The 15,099-nt window shown below is 32.5% G+C and overlaps 1 protein-coding gene across 1 annotated transcript in view; it reads left to right on the top strand.

Moving 5' to 3' along the window:
* Positions 1-2,689: 2,689 nt before the first annotated feature.
* The window catches only part of LOC143055883 (uncharacterized), a 37,387-nt gene continuing 24,977 nt past the window's right edge, over positions 2,690-15,099 (top strand). The window contains exon 1 of the mRNA XM_076228933.1: positions 2,690-2,814. The gene's annotated coding sequence lies outside the window, so the exon portion shown is untranslated. The remainder of the gene's footprint in view (positions 2,815-15,099) is intronic.

Consider the following 15,099-nt stretch of genomic DNA (forward strand, 5'->3'; position numbering starts at 1 on the left):
CCACCATTTTCTGCATTTGAAAATGCCTGTTCCAAGTCAGGAATATGACAGTTTTTGTCCATTCGTTTTTGATGCGTTTTGTTATTTGATTTTGCCATGTGATTATGGACTTTCCCAATTGATCTTCCTCTAAGTTCAGTATTTTTGAGATTTTACTTTTTCCTTTCCTTTCGTCAAAAGAACTTTGCAGTTCAATGTTACACTCGATTACTATAAACCAACAAACTTTCCCTCGCGAGTTGTTTTCGCCACGTTTTGCGAGTGAAAAAATAAAGCGAATATTAATCTTTGCGAATTGAGTATTCTCTAATATAAACATAGTTGGAAAATATAAAAATCGCAAAAATAAATCGTCGTGTATTCGGATACAAAGAGCTAACAGCGAAATAGAATATCAGCGAAAATAGGTTGGTTTATAGTATTTGTATTTGATTGTGTAATAAGCAAACCAATAGCTCCGGAAAAAAATGAATTTCATATTCTTATTGTGCAAACACGCAACTGTTCATTAGAACTTGTAAATCTTTCTTTCATAGTAAAATAAAGAAAATACTACAAAATTCATTAAACTGCAAGCATAGTAGTCTCGCTTTGAATTTAGGAACTGTTATCGTTTTTTTCTGGTTTCAAGCCTGTTTTTAACATTTAAGGTGCCTGCTGAGTAAGAAACATGTATATATGGTTCTGAAATGACTAATATATAAAAAAATATGATGGGGATTGATAAGTTTTATTTTTAAAAGAGCCTATATTTACGTTCATAACATTTGGTTAATTTAAACTTATAAAAAGTATATATTTTTAGGAAGCTAAGTTTGAGTTTCGTTACTGATTTTATTGGTTATTATCAAATTATCAATTGTAACTGATATCGTCAATGTTATTATCGATCGATGACGTGATAGACATTAATAGAACATATGTTATCAGCTAGAAATCTGATTGTTTTAAAACTATTTTCTAGTGATATGTGGCTTAAGATATTTAAAAAGAAGTAAACAAATGCTTTTGGAAAATATGTTTTTCAAAAAGTTTAATATATATTTAGCCTGGTAAAACCTTTGTTCTGCTCTGCTTCATTTGTTTTTATTTGGCTACAATCATTTCTGTAAAATCAAAACGAGAAATGACTTATTGAGAGTAGATAATATATTTCCTCAGGGGTTGGGGTGGGGGAGAATATTTCTTTACCTCAAACAACTCTAAGGTTACGAACGTGAATGATTTAGCTCTGCAATATCCACGCTGACTTTTATTTTGTTTAATATATTCTTTGTATTTCTATCCACCCTTCATATCGTTAAAAATAATAATTAGTTCTTCATGTAACCTTACCAAGTCAGGAAAATAGCCATTGTTATATTTTAGTTCATTTCTGTGTGTGTTATATTTTAATGTTGTGTTCTGTTCTCTTTGATACGTTTCCCTCAGTTTGTTTTTTCTCTATTGATTTATGAATTTCGAACATCGGTATACTACTGTTGCCTTTCATGTCCCAATAAAAAGTTTTGAATTGAACGAGTAAGTAGTCTGTATCTATATTAACTCCTTTTCTGTCGCCAAAAAACTTTGCAGTTTAAACATGAAAAGAACACTTCATGACTATAGCGCTAGATATGCCTTCATCGGAACGCCCAAACCAAAAGTTTGAAGCCAAGGATGTATAAAAGCCAAAACACGTGTTGAGCTATATAACCAAAATACACATTATTAACGTATGTAATTCTCAAAATACTGATGCACGAAAAAAAACACCTAGAACTTTCTTATTTGATAAGTTTTATAATGTGAGTTGATTTTCACAATATTGACTGTTGTACCCCTATTTTTAACATTTTGTCGAGCCTGCGACTTTTGTCGCAAAAGCGAGACATAGCGATCCTATATGCGTCGTCGGCGTCGTCGTCGTCGATATCGTCGTCGGCGACTTTTACAGATATTTAATCTGTGGATGAAGGTCTTGCAATTTTAATAACTTTCTTACTTAAACTATCATGTATTTCAACCAAATTTAGACAGAATTTGTTTATGATCATAAAAAAAGAACCCAGAGGTAAATTTTGTAAAAAAAAAAATTTGTATGCCCCACCTACGATAGTAGAGGGGCATTATGTTTTCTGGTCTGTGCCTCTGTCTGTTCGTTTGTCCGTTCGTCTGTCTCGCTCTAGGTTAAAGTTTTTGGTCAAGGTAGACCAAATTAGACTGTTGACCCCAATTTCAGGGTCCACTGAACATAGAAAATGAAAGTGCGAGTTTCAGGTTAAAGTTTTTGGTCAAGGTAGTTTTTGATGAAGTTGAAGTCCAATCAACTTGAAACTTAGTACACATGTTCCCTATGATATGATCTGTCTAGTTTAATACCTATTTAGATTTTATTACCCAATTTCATGGTCCATTGAACATGGAAAATGATAGTGCGAGTGGGGCATCGGTGTACTTTGGACACATTCTTGTTATCCATATTTTACTTACAAGTTGACTTAGTTTTTTTGACACTTAACATTACATTCACTCTTTGGTTAAAATTTTAAAGTTTCTAATTCTGTTTTGAATTTTTCTTGGAGTATTTGTGTTATTTTTTCTTTTTACAGTAGCGTGACATTTTATACGATAAATTTTGTCTATTTAATTTTGTATGAAGATAAGTTTTTTGGAAAGTCCTGATTGGGTTTCGTTTTAAATTTTATTGCGCATTTAAAATTTAGCTGGTATAGTTATTGTTTCTGCGGATAGGTGAAGTGATATACTACAATTATGTAGAACGTTAAATACCAGAACTCTGATATACTAGTATTATAATATTATTTTCTGGTGGTAAGTAACATAACATATATAAAAAGAAGGTAATTTTATGTTTGTCAAGAAAACAACCCCGTTTATTCATTAAACGGGTATACTACCAGTCATTGTTTGGCTACTCTTAGTTTTCATTTCACTTAAATATATTCTTTTTTGTTTTAAATTCTAGTTATATAAAGAACAAGAAATATGAAACTTAAGACAGAAATGATTAGAATTTGTTTTTAAAATAATTTCCGAATAAACTCTAAAACAATAATCGTAAAAGTCTGAATATAAGTACGCCGCTGAATTGGTTTAAAATGTTTTACAAGCATCAAATTTGAAGTCTAACTCTGGAAAAAATGTGAAAGCCTGACTTTTATTTGATATATACGTTAATTTTGTACATTGGTGCCGTAAATGTCCGGTAGCAAACAATAGTTATCAAAGGTACCAGGATTTTAATTTAGTACGTCAGACGTGCGTTTCGTCTACATAAGACTGGAAAATAAGCAGATATCACAAGGAGGGTGAAAAGGGTGGAGGTGTTAAAACTGAATGGTAGTCATCACCATACCTGAGGACAAACAACCTAAATATACTCTCGCCTAAAAAAAAGCCAAACTACTAGTAACAATATCCGTAAACAAAAAGTCATCAAGTTTTTACAAAGAATGGCCTATGTAACATGTTTTAATGTTGTTTTGTCTCACCAATGACTTCATTTGAGAACTTTTCATTCGCCTATTTAAAGCCATGAGTTTATAGTCCAGCTGTTATTATTGGTTCACGTGTTTTTTTTTTAGTTTGTTGTTAATAGTTTAAATCAAGCCATTAGATTTCCCTTTTGAATTGATTTACATTTTGTGTCCAGGAGCTTATAAAAGTTAACTTTCCTATTTTGATTTTGTTCATTTTGACAGGCTGCAAACCTAAAAATGTTTAGTCTCAATTCCTTAGGCCTGTGATTAATTTCTGTTTTATTTGTAACCATACATTGATTTATTGATTGTTGGTTACTTAACGTCCAGTGGCAAATGTTTCATGCATGTTAAGGATGAGAACAAGTTAACAATAAATATAATAGGTAGGTCTTGTCATAATAGAGGCTATTCTGGATGATGGTCGGGAAAATTTGGACTGTCACTGGAAAATGAGGATATATTGGATAGGGACAGAAATTTTGCCTTGCAACAGGCCACCTACGGACCCTCAAAGAGTTGTTGCAAGGGTTCTTTAGGTTCAAAGATAGTGACACTCTCTTTACACGAGGAATCGGATTTAACGTCACTATTCTGACCAGACGTGACTGCGAACTTGAAACATTCCGCACAGCCAAACGAACGACACACTTCGGCAAGCTTCTTACTGCCTGCCGGTCGGAAGAAGACAAAGTGACCATATTTCGTTTCCCCAATCACCCTTGGGGAGTTGTAACCATACACGTGATCTTCTTATCTTGATTCTTTTTCTGATGGATAAGTACGTATTTTTTTATGTTTATCATGGTACCTGAACCGTATAATGTATAATTTGAATTTTATTCTCTATTAACTTGTTCAGTTGTTTTTGGTTTTGATTATTTGTGTTTTAAATATTTTAAAAGTTTCGAAAAACAATTAAGACAAAGACAACTACGGTCCAAATACTCATGTTGTCTGGAACATATACATCAATGACAAAATACCCATAACAGATTTGTAAAAGCTGTAAAAGTACAATGTAAATATAATTTTGACAATTTTGCACCTTCTGTCCACTATCGCTTCTGTATGAAAAAACTAAAATATGACCTTTTATTACTAGTAGAACACAATAAAACACGCATTCAAATGCAGAATGTGTGCAAAGAAAATTAAGACCATATAACGCATTTTTGAGTTCATGCCAAATAAATTGAAAAAAATTTGCAATCAATACATTTTGTTTACAATGTTGTAATGAATCCGCATTGTTATCTCTTATACACTAGAACTTGTGGATTTCCAATGAAGCTTTTTATAGAACCGATGAAAATAAAATATTGAGGTGGGGTTTAAAGCTGTAGGACAACACCACGACGACCAAAAGAATGACACGTTTAACACTCTTTTGTAACAATAAGCAAATTATCTACATAATTTGTCAATAATTTATTTGAAATTCTAATCACAAGTTTTAAATACGTTCGTAACCATATTTCCCTTCACAAAAAGGCATTGTTGAAGGCCTTACATTGACCTATAATTGTTTCCTTTTATAAATTGTCATTTGGATGGAGAGTTGTCTCATTGGCACTCATACCACCTCTTCCTATACCTAATTACTAATGCCAACTACTCTGCATGTAGCTCAATACTAAATCTTCATATTATTTCATTAAATAATTCACACAGTTACTAAAAGTAAGCTAAGGTACTTTATCTGCATTTACAGAAACAAAGGCTGGGAAAAAATTAGTATTTAAAACCAGTTTATTTTCAAGTCGAGTTAAAACAAGAACATTTTTTGTGTGTGTTATCTAGGATTGCTTCAACCTCTATTTTTTTTTAGTCTGCCCTTGTTTAATAATTCGGGTTTTTTTTAAATAATTTTGAACTTTCGAAAATTACCCTTGACAACCGATTAGACAGTAGTTTGAAGTTGAACAAATGCATACAAGTACGTTAAATGATCAAAAGTAGTAGATACATTTGTCTTTAAAAATTCAACTGGCATATAAGGATCGTAATGATACTATGTGGATAAACTTATCGGTTTTCAAGTGCTAAATTGACAGTAAGTCATCACTACAATGGATTCTATCTTCTTGATTATGATGAATCTAGAAAACGCATCAAATATTAAAGTGACATTTTTATATATGATGTAATTTTACAAAATTTTGGATCACTAATGAAATTGAGAATGGAAATGGGGAAATAACTAACGGTATTTTTTTAATTGACCTTTTTCTTGTTTTATTCGTGTGTCACTAATGTTTCTTTTGTAGACCAAATGCGCGTTTGGCTTACAAATTTTAAATCTGTCACAGATTTTTATAAGATCGGTTTAGGTCAGAATACAGGATTTAATGTAAATACCCTTGTACTTATATTTGTCACAAGGATTGTCCATATTTTCACAATGTTAATGGCATGGCGTCAAATAAAGTATTTCTATTGAACGCATTGGTCGAGCTGACATTTCAACCCTCAAGACTATATAAATATATTTAGAAGCAATATACATACTTAAATGTCAACACAGAAGTATAATCTGTGCGAAACAGGATTATATTAGAGCACTAAAAATGAAATAGACAATTGTAATGCAATTATTTTGGTATCAATGGTTCTGATTGGATGACAGTTTGCGTAAAATTCTCTATCTCTATGGTCTGTAACTAAAGAAGCCGACATTTTGAATTGCTGAATATATTGACATGTAATTGCTACAATAATAAGCCAAAAAACTCACATGTTGCACCTAAAAATCTTCTTTTTATCAAATTTTATTACATTCTGAAGCGGCACAAAAGCCAGAAAATGCCCGGTGTTTATGTTTGACGCCGGAAGCATACTTATGACGTCACCTAGTGTAGAGACCAAAGAAGATATCATCTTTTCGCGGAATTTTCTTTAATGAAGATTTTACACTGAAATAATGATTGAAATTTAATTATGAACTTGTTTTGCATTAGAATAGAAATAACTGTATTGTATTTGAAGCTTTAAGGACGTCCATCGGTAGTTTTACTGTCGCAAATTCCCGTTTACCTGTCTCCGCTACGCGTCGCCAGGTTAGCTAAATTTGCGACAGTAAAACTACCGCTGGACGTCCTTAAAGCTTCAAATACAATACAGTTATCTCTTAAATATTAATCAATAGTCACATTGATGAAGAATTTTATTATTTTTTCAATTTGAAATCGGGAATTACATTGTCATACCAAAAAAAAAAAACATTAAAAAAGGCCTAGAATGCGTAATTAAATCAGTCTATATTTGACACGGAAATTCAACATTCATATCCGGTAGTTTGAATATTCAAGGTGAAATATCTGCAGCATTAAAAATTAAACCTACAAATTTGTTTGGCACAACTGGTTTTAATAAAAGTTAATCAGTCAATTATAACTCAGAGAGATCCGTAATGACTCAAAGAAATTATATTAAGTAAATATTTAAAAAAACCAGATATACAATTATATCCGGTTGCAGATATCATTAGAAAGTACATTTAACTATTTAGTAAATGTTATTGTTTGTATTTCTGTTTGGTACAAGATGATTCCAAACAAACTAGACAGTTAAATTTAATAGAGCTAATCAATTAGCAGTCACCACGAAATTATAAGAGAGGAGCAAAAGTACATAAGAATACATCAAATAATTGCATTTTGAATCGACATAATCAAAAATACCCATATATGATGACAAGATACTTTTATACAGTATTGGTAAACTATTGTTATATGTTAGAATTGTTTTGAAGTAACCATAATTAGGACTTGTACCTTGTACCATAATACAAAGGGATTTTCCACTCTTTTGCAAAATGAACGAGAAAAAAAATGGAAATAATTTACGGGGGACTTCTGTGTGTAAATTGTACATAATTTTGTGTTTCTAACGCTCTATAATATGTGAATTTATTTGGCCTTTTCCTTGTTCTGTTCGGGCATAACTGATGAGTCTTTTGAGGACGAATCGCACGTTTGGCTAACAAAATTATAAGCCTGATATCTTTAATGAGCATTTTTTGAAACCGTCACAGATTTTTACAAACGATCTGGTTTAAGTTAGAATACAGGATTTAATTTAAATACCCTTGTACCTATATTAGTACGGTGACCAGACCCAATATTTTTTAGATTTAATCGTCAAACATACTATATGGCTATATTATATATCATTGGATTCGGAAAAATGAGTACTATTGAAATATCGATGTCGTCAAAAAGAAATGTGGTAACACTTTTGCATAAAATGAGGTCAAAGATCAAATTCTGTTTTTATTTTTTCTTCTTCTATACTTTCAAAATTTAAAGAAATACACAACAATTTAAGTTAAATTCTAGATACATACATTTTCTTATATCAATTTGCAATGAATCATCTCGAAAATGTTAAAAAAGAAAATGAAAAAGAAATCGATTTATTCTGGAAATTGGCGTTTTTCAAATATTTGTTCTATTACACAAGATCAACACATATTTTGTTAAAATTACTGTAGTTACCTTGCCGGATAACATCCAACCTCATAAATAAATGATGAATATTATTTTTACCTGCATCCTTCTGTCATGAAGGCATATTTTGCATAAGACCATTCATGAAATTCATTAAAACTAAAAAGCACTCAATTATTCGAAAATAGTTACAATTCAACATTCCAATCAAAGAGATCCACACAACAGAATTATATCTTCTGGCTAATTGTCAAGGAACATGATTTGAAATGTCTACATAATTCTGACCCTTTCGGGAACCAAAGCCCCGGACAGGTAAGGTTTTGTAGTGAACAAACACATGTCTCTTTCACATGCAGATTTTCCTTCAATGAAGACACAAGATCCTGCCAGAATTCTGCTGAAATATGCCCTTTAAAATACACGGGGTGTAATGAATCATTTTACTCTCGCCAACCGTATTCTAAAGGTGACCGGATAGGGGTTTAGCAATGTGTAATGCGTTTCATTTTTTTAGTTTGAAACGAAGTACGTAAAACATACTGTTTCAGTGCCGTCTCGCAGGAAGGTAACCTGACTAAACTTACATGATCTTACTTGTGGTAAACTTGAATAATTATTATGATGGAGTGGTTTTAAAGAGATAGTTCTGATCACAAACCTTTGAAATTATCTTTCATGCCAAAACATGGGCTTCATCATTGTCAATATTACCGAAACTCTAAACGCAACTGAAATAGTCGTGCGTGTCCTTCGAAGTCTTGTAGACAGTTTGTATACCTACTCAACACAGAGACGAAGTTGCGTCGCATCCGGTAAGTACATGTGCAGCAGGCAATAGTTTACAAATTGTTGGGGAAAGACAGACACATATATATATAGTTATTGAATGGGTGAAAATCTCCGCCCATCATTTACACTGCTAATGTTCCACATCTGCAACCACAACTCGCTTGTATATGTCCTATTTTTATAGTAGCGAACACACAAAACAATTACAATGGTATAAGAGGTCTGTATGATTGTTCTTCCACTCTTTCACATTTCCCTTAACTCCGTGTCAAAGTTTAAGGCATTGGGTATAGGCCTTCTCTTGAGTGCTGAACAAGTTACGACAGCCATGAACAGTGTTGGTATAAATAACTAAGTTTCAAACGTTCTGACTATGTAAAGCTCACATCATGTGGAATCTTATCGGATTTGTCAAGGTTTTCCAGTCAGGAATACTTCTCCGCTCTATAATCTGATACAGTTTGATGGAAGCTGTAGTCTCTGTGCGGCGTTCCCTTTCGGCACACTTTATAGAGTTGTTCGTGTCGTAGCGGTCAAAAACATGTGCTACTATGTGCGCCATAGAAATTCATTGGGACATATTTTTTTAATAGTAAGCTGCAAGGTCGCCGCATTTTTTACCATTCTTAGCATTAATAAATTGAACCAATGCCATACCATCACTTATGTAAGTTGTGAGCGATGATATAAAGGAAGGTAGGGAAAGTGCACAAGAGACTTAAGATTCGAATTGCTTCACAAAATCCGACTTGCGTGATTTTCTCATGGTGCCATCATTTTGAAAAGGGGATAATGGAATGGGTGCGAGAACACATGTTCTATGATAACATTTTCTCTACATTTTGCCGAAATTAGTGCACGTCTAATTACAAGTTATGGATTTATGCGACCTGAAAGTATTTCCCCCGATTTATTTTTCAGGTTTGTGTTTGACTTTGATATTAGACTATAAAAACTCCTTGTGATCTTAAGAAAGAGCACTAATGATAAAATGTTTAGACATTTTTAAGACTTCCTCGACAACTGTGAGCAAAGAACCTCGAATATGTCTTGAAGCATGCATTTAAGAAGAGATATTGATAAGACATTGAGGGTGGGATTCCACACCAAAGGGATCAGTCATGGATCATTTGGATGGTTCACAATGGCAATAACATTTTATTCATCTCTGTTCATTGCTGTTGGCTTTGTTTCTTACTGTGAATTTGCATAATTTTCAACATTTCCATCCCTTTTCAGTATTACACGACTAATGGATTCTATGAAATGTCTAGTAAGGGCCCATCTAACAAGCGCAGACTTTTGAATTGTTATGCCTACAGTGCCACCTAATCCCCTTGAGGCTTTTATAACGGTCTTTTCTGTTGCCATGTCATAGTATTAAAATGTCCAGGAATCTGTCTAAAAAGCAAAGTAGCCATCTATAAAAGGTGATCAAATGTTCACAGAAAATTGAAGCATATCGAGTATGTAAAGTGGCATCCACCTTCGTGGAGTACGGTTGGTTACAAAAATATAATTTTACATTTGAGATGACGATCTCAAGGAAGAGACCAATTTCCCTCTCGTTCTGCTCTAACATTTGACAGCTAAATGTCTACTGCTTCAGGGAACATATCCCAGTATGTAAATGTAAGTAATACATCACATCCCAATAGCGTATATGTATCTATAAGAGGCTGTATATGAGCTTCGAATAGCTCCGTCATATGAGCGTTATGAATTTTGTCTGGCTTGAATTGCTGAAATAGTGCTTCTGAGACAAATGAATTTGATATTATTGATTAATAAAGGTACAAATTATGAAATAACATATAAATGTTAATTATTTTACATTTTGCGTTACAAAAATCATGAAATTAAATTGGAACGTACTCTATTAAGTGCAAGGTATTCGTAGTGTTAAACTTTTACAAAAACTCTTTAATAAAGAATTAATTTTGCTAAGCTTTCTTTGAAATCGTTAAAATAATATGAATAAGGTGTAACAACAATGTATATAATAACAGAAATCATATCACGGATGTTATTTTACAATGTTGACCTCAAAACTTTTCTTAGTCGATTTTTCGTTCAAGTTAATTAACGTACTTCAAAGCCCATTTTACGAAAATTGCACCGTACGATTTTTTGACAAGTCAAAATGTTAAGTGTAACCTTTGAACTACCAATACTGTGATTTATAGCCGTATAGTCCGAATGACAATTAAACTCCTTAAATAAGCGACTTTTCCTTTCTCGGTCACCGTACTATATTTGTCACAATGACAATAAAATGTCAAGATTTTCACAAAGTTAATGGCATGTAACGCCAAATAAAGTTGTTCTATTGCATGATTGTGTTCAGCTAACATTTCAATCCTCAAGGCTATATAGGTATTTTTAGAAGCAATATACTTTCTTCTGCGCGATACAGAATTATTTCAGATCGATAAAAATAAAAAAGACAAATTTCAATAGATAGTCACATCGCTGGGAAATTGATTATTTTTCAATTTCCAATGACAAATTACACTGGTATGCCCCTAAGAACATGCAAAAATGTCCAGAATGCGTAATAAATTAAAGAATTATAAATTTGATACACAAATTCGGCATTCATATCCGGTAGTTTGAATATTTAAACAGTTATTTTTGTATTTCTGTTTGGCACAACTGATTTAAATAATAGTTTATAAGTCAACTTTATAAACTCAGAAAGATCCGGAATGTCTCTAAGAAATCAAAACAAGTAAATTTTTGATCAACAGTTAAATCCGGTTGCTTATATTATTAGAAAGTAAATTTCAGGTGCCTGTGGCGTCTTAGTAAAATTGATAGACTTTTTATACGCCCGTCAAAATTTTGACGGGACGTATTATGGTATACAAATGTCCGGTGTCCGTCCGTCTGTCCGTCTGTCCGGCGTAAACATGTCGCACCGTAACTTGAGAACGACTTATCCAAATTTTATGAAACTTAATATAGTTGTTTCTTATGATGGTCAAATGATCTGTATACTTTTTGGTGAAAATAAGATTTAAACTTTTTGAGTTACGGCACTTTGTAACTAAAACAGGGGTGTGTTTTTTTCACATGTCGCACCGTATCTCAAAAACGTTTCTTGATTATTGCTTAAAACTTTACACACTTCTTAGTTATATTAATCTTAATATCTGTATACTTTTTGGTGATGATTCAAAATTTCATTTTTGAGTTTTTGAGTATTTTGTAAAAAAGGGGGAGGTTTTTTTTACATGTCGTGCCGTATCTCAAAAACGATTTATGATTATTGCTTAAAACTTTACACACTTCTTTGTTATATCAATCTAAAGATCTGTATACTTTTTGGTGATGACTCAAAATTTTACTTTTGAGTTATTGAGTATTTTGTAAAAAAGGGGAGGTTTTTTTTTACATGTCGTGCCGTATCTCAAAAACAATTTATGATTATTGCTTGAAACTGTACACACTTCTTTGTTATACTAATTTAAAGATCTGTATACTTTTTGGTTTGATTCAAAATTTTATTTTAGTGATATTTGTAAAAAAAAAACAGGGTGGGGGAGGGGGGGGTTCACATGTCCCGACGTGTCTCAAAAACAATAAATGGTTATTGCTTAAAACTTCCTCAGAAACTATTTATGATTATTGCATAAAACTTCCACACAAGACGTCGGGCGTATCATGCGCTCATGGCGCAGCTGTTTATTTGATAATTTGTCAAAATGAAGTTTTTCTCATGTTTGTTCAAAAATATAATAAATATTGCCACGCAAAACACATCAATACATACAATTAAAAACAAACAACAAGAAACAAAGAAAGCATTATTAACAGAAAATAAGAACATACCTATGGAACTAACAGATATCCTCCTAATACCAAAAAATAATCGCACACCAAATATTCTGCGAGTTTTAAAAAAAGAATGGCCCATGTAACTTGTTCTTATGTTGTTCTGTCGCACCACTGTCTTTTCATGTTAGAACTCTACATTTGTCTATATAAAAGCAGGAGCTTTCTTGAGTCCAGCTGTTGTCATTAGTTAACATGATACTAGTTTTTCTTCTATTGTTATCATATTAAATTACTGTATATTCTTTTTATTTCGTGGGTACCAATAGTCGTCGATTAAGGGAAAGATACATGTTCGTGGATATTTGATTTCGTGGTTTTGTAGAAGTCTGCATTCAAGTTTCAACGAAATTTGTCTTTCGCTGAACATTGAATTTGGTTGGTCACCTATACCAACAAAATCCACGAAACTTGGTATCCAAAGAATGATAATGAATCCACAGTAGACAATTGCTTTTCCATTTGAATTGTTTTACTTTTGTGTCCAGGGGCCTTAAATAATTAACTTGTGGAGTTTGCAACTGCACGTTGACCTAAAGCTGTTTACTTTCGTGTACTTTGGTCTTTTGTTATCATGTACATGATTGTTTTTATCGTATTTCTATATATAATACAATAAATTTTTTCTTATGTACATGTGCATATAATATGTTTATAATGATACCGTAATCTTAAAATGCATAATGTAATGTTTATTCTTAAGTATTCTATATTTCATTTTATTTCCCTGTTGCTTACAAGTTTAGAAAACCAATCAGCCAGTTGTAGTTCATCTAGTTTTAAAATTGTATGGCATTGATTTCTTCAACATCTTGAAAAAATATTTAAGGTATTTATTTTAAAGTAAATATTTCAAAGTATATACAATATATGTTCATTTATATATATCCCTGTAAAAATTACGATGAAAGAGTTGTAAAAGATAAAAAAAAAATGATGGGCATTTTAATGTGTGTTTAATATAATAGCCCATATATTACTTCAAAAATATTTTTTTGAGTTCATGCCAACTTAATAAATAGTTTTGATAAAGTAATGTTGATTAAAGTTATCACTTTATGAAACTACGGTTGCATGCAACCAGTTATTGTATTGAGTCATATAGAAATATTTTGCAGTATATGTTGAATTAATTTGTATTATAATTGATATTAGAAAAAAAATAATAGTAGGCATGTTGTAATACACTTTTTTTAAATGAGCACTAGCTCCGAATATATAAACAATATATAGTACGATTGTTTTTGTTAGTAATTAATGAAAGTGAAATAGTTAGATAATAATTCGCTTTTGGCATCAAGTATTGTAAAATTCAGCTAATAAACATTAATGGTCAATTTGATTGTGCCCCTTTCTAAAAAAAACGTAAAGTATGTATGTGCTAAAAATTTCAATCTAATTTGAACATATGTGTGCATAATTGAGCACATGTAATTATGTTAACTTCAACATTAGCCTTAACTGAACGCAAGAGATCAAACACAAGTTTAAATTCTGAATGGCGCAGTGCCCACCTCAAATTTTATTCCTTTAAGCTGGGGTCACACATTCACGATTTTTACTGCCGCCCTTGACAGGACCATTCCCGATTAAAATTTATCAAAAGTCTGATCAAGATCCTATGAATCGTGGATGTAAATTCAAACTTTAAAAATTTATTCACGACAACAATCAGATATTGTTCAGGAAGCGTCGATATTCAACCGTTTCCAAGCGAATTTATCCCGATAATCCCGTTCTAAATCCGCTTCTAATCCGATTTTTATCTTTCGCCAGGTAAAATTCGACCGAGTCTGTCACGACTGCGTCCCGATTCTACCGAATGTAATCCGACAGAGATCAGATAGTGACAAGACAGTGAACCGACGCTGACGGAAGTTATCCGTTCGAACAAATTTCTCCAGATCATTCCCGTTCCACAGGACACCGTCCCGAATACACAGAACATTGTTAATAATTCGATCCGATACAGCAGAATCTGTCACGACATAGGCACGATTGTAATACGACTAGTCAAAATCGGCTGAGTTTCCCCGAATGTTACGGGACGCACCTAACTGTCGGGTGCTTTGCCGAACTATTCGGACCCGTCCCGACCAGTAGGAATCTGTTACGAACTAAAACGACTGCGTTCAGACAATAATAGGACATTCCAGATAATTGAGGATACTAATCCGACTTTTTCACTTTGCGTGTCGTATCGCTGTCTGATCTCAAACGGGAGTAATAATCGGCAATGTGTGAACCCCGCATTAATACAAATTATTTGTATATGGCTTTAAAGTCCATCAAGCTACAATAATAAAGTACATCAACCCAACACAAAATAAACTACATGGTAGAATCTTGAACAATTTCACGTTCTGTAACAAAATAATCTACAAAATAAATACAACACATTTTACACTGTACTATATATAAAAACTTCAATACAAATATTTTTTTGTTTAAAAATACAAACTTCTACCTATATTTATAACGTGTGTTTGTGTGGTCACTACCCAGTCCCCGACAACTAAAAACCCGTGCAATTAGCC

Source organism: Mytilus galloprovincialis, chromosome 13 (genome assembly GCF_965363235.1).
Source record: "Mytilus galloprovincialis chromosome 13, xbMytGall1.hap1.1, whole genome shotgun sequence".
NCBI lineage: Eukaryota > Metazoa > Mollusca > Bivalvia > Mytilida > Mytilidae > Mytilus > Mytilus galloprovincialis.